The sequence below is a fragment of the Trachymyrmex septentrionalis genome, unplaced genomic scaffold (assembly GCF_001594115.1).
Source record: "Trachymyrmex septentrionalis isolate Tsep2-gDNA-1 unplaced genomic scaffold, Tsep1.0 scaffold188, whole genome shotgun sequence".
NCBI classification, from domain to species: domain Eukaryota; kingdom Metazoa; phylum Arthropoda; class Insecta; order Hymenoptera; family Formicidae; genus Trachymyrmex; species Trachymyrmex septentrionalis.
Genome location: NW_017305050.1, coordinates 120711 through 123486, shown reverse-complemented (window position 1 = coordinate 123486; position 2776 = coordinate 120711). Strand labels below are relative to the sequence as shown.

At 29.1% G+C, this 2776-nt stretch overlaps 1 protein-coding gene across 3 annotated transcripts in view; it reads right to left on the bottom strand.

The window, feature by feature from the left end:
• The window catches only part of LOC108746699 (phospholipid scramblase 1-like), a 7811-nt gene extending 6927 nt beyond the window's left edge, over positions 1-884 (bottom strand). For all 3 annotated transcript variants that reach the window (XM_018483625.1, XM_018483627.1, XM_018483626.1), the window contains exon 1: positions 783-884. The gene's annotated coding sequence lies outside the window, so the exon portion shown is untranslated. The remainder of the gene's footprint in view (positions 1-782) is intronic.
• Positions 885-2776: the final 1892 nt, after the last annotated feature.

Sequence of the window (2776 nt, the reverse complement as noted above, 5' to 3'; positions counted from 1 at the left end):
AAACGGCAGACTAGGGAAACTTACTTTTTGAACACCCCTCGTATATAAAATATAGTACGTATTCATACATCTCTCTTTTTTTTGTAAAATTACCTTTTAACATAATAAAAATAATAATAATGATGCAGAAACATCAAAAATAATTAAAGGGATAATTTTCGCATTGTTTGTTTTAGAAAAAAATCAAGTTCGAACAAATGTAAAAAAAATTACTCATACACAATTATGTATAACTTTATATATAAGCAATTTTTTTACATTTCTTCAAGCTTGATTTTTTTCGAAAATGAATAGTGCGAAAAATATTCTTTTAATTATTTTTAATGTTTTCACATTATTATTATTATTCTTATTATTTCTATTAAAAAATCTTTTACAAAAGAAAGAAAGATGGATGAACATGTATAGACATATTTCATACATAATTATGTTTATGAATGTTTATACATTTATAAACATATTTTTACATGTTCATGTATGAACAATTTTTTACTTCTGGTAATGATTTTGTAATAAATTCTTGACATATTAATGATTTTTATGTGATTTTTTAAAAAGTTACATGAAAATCATTGTCATGTTAAGAATTCACAAAATCATAATCGAGAATGTATTTTATGATACCATCATGATTTTTTCTAAAGTAATTTTAATTTTATTTTATCTTGATTTTATTATGATATTGTTCTAGTTGAGTTAATGCTTTTAACTATTGAATTTTAAGTATTGAAAGTATTGAAACGACAATGCTTCTAATATTCAAATAAGTACTTAATCATTACCTTCCAGTATCAAATTTCTATAAGGATGACACTTGCTTGGTTAAATAAGGAGATCTGTTCCGAGGAGCGGTTGACGAACCCGCGCTAACCACCGAGGAAAGACTGTCCGATCATTCGTACTTGAATTTTTATCTGACTATCTTCTCTCGGTATCGCCCGACAATTTTATCGTTTATCTTGCGGATAAGTGATATCGCGATATAGTTATCGGTAATATCCGTAACAAAAGCGCTGATCTAAACGCAAAGATTGCGCCGATGATGAATGCTCGCAAAATGCAGAATTTGATATTTTTTTGAAAAAATCAAAATGACTCTATTTTGATTCTTATAATTACCTCTTAATGTCTTGTTTAACTCGTGAAGGAGTATAATTTTAATCGAGTGCAGCTGCAAGGAAACTATACTATAAATCTCTGATTCGAAAATAGTGTAATGCATTTATGCGTGTATACAGGATGTAAATTCTGAAATATAGTAAATTATGAAATAATCTTCGTATTATTCTCGCTATAAAAGGTTTCCGCGCGATTGCTGTCGAAGAATTATGCACTGGCAGACAGCGCATTCCAATGACCGGGCAATTCCGCGACGATGATCAATATTTCCTGAATGAAATTCCGAAAACGCCTTTCTTCGCTCTCCCGACTTTTCGCGGATTAATTAATGTAAATTAATTAATAAGTCTATATCCAAGTTTAGAATCACAAGTCATTATGATATCAAAGTGATGCCAAAATGACTCCAAAATGATCATTAAAAGTCATTTTTCAATCATTTCCAATTTATTTTAATGCCATTTTAACATTACGTGACTTGTTCTGTTATGTACTCTCTTTCTGTCTACTACAATTAATTTTGTAAAACGAATCATACGTCCCATTTGCGTCATGTATATCCCATTTGCGTTGTATTTTTTTTATTCCTGGATCTCACGCGACATACAATATCTATTGCTAGAGAAAAGTTTTCGGTATTTATTATACTGGTAATTGCATGATTAAATAACTAGGATTTTCATAGTTATGATTATTGTAATGTTAGTAGTATACACATTATATAAAAATATATTACATATAAAATATCTTCATTATTTATAAAAATAATTACATTATTACTAATATAACTAATAAAACTAAGTTTTATAATTCTATTATTACTCTCGAAAACGATTATAAAATTATAATAGGTATGCAGGACACAAAACCGTATATTTTTTTTTTATATATAAAACTATAAATACAATTATTATTATTATTATGAACATTATAATATAAATACAATAATACTATAATAATACAATAAGACATTTTTGGTACTCAATCATATATTTTTCCTGGTATAATTCTTCCATAATTATTTTATCATACAATTCTAATCACAAATATCAACAAAATTTTTTCAGCGATGCGTTCGGCGAAAGTATATTTTTGAAAGTATATTTTGAAAATATATACTATAAATGTGAAGAAATACGGCCGCCACGCTGCAGATGCGTGTGGATGATGAGGCTCATACACTACGCACACGAGAAAAACACGACGTAATACAAACATGGAAGACAAAGTCTTCACTTTCATTAGCCTACAAAACGAATGGCCTCGCGTAACTCTTAACCGTGGTGGTACTGCAGGGTCCCAGGTTGTACTCAAGGATTAAAACGATGTTATGTCGCCTGTTACAATTTCTCTCCTGCAGCTTTTCTTACTCGAGAGAACCCGAGATGATCCGAGGTCAAAATGCTCACGGCGATCCACGCTAATTAAACCCCTCGCGATTGATTTACACATTCGCAATTGCGACTGATTAATTTTTTATTTATTTCTAATCGCAATCTCGATCTTCAGCATGATCTTACTTTAAATTGTTAATAAAAAAAATCGTAATTTTAATGTTTCAGATATTAATATAAGTTCAAAATCTCCATCGGTGATCTTTAACCACCGTATGGAGCAGAATCACAATTTTAAATAGGATAAAATGGACATATAGAAC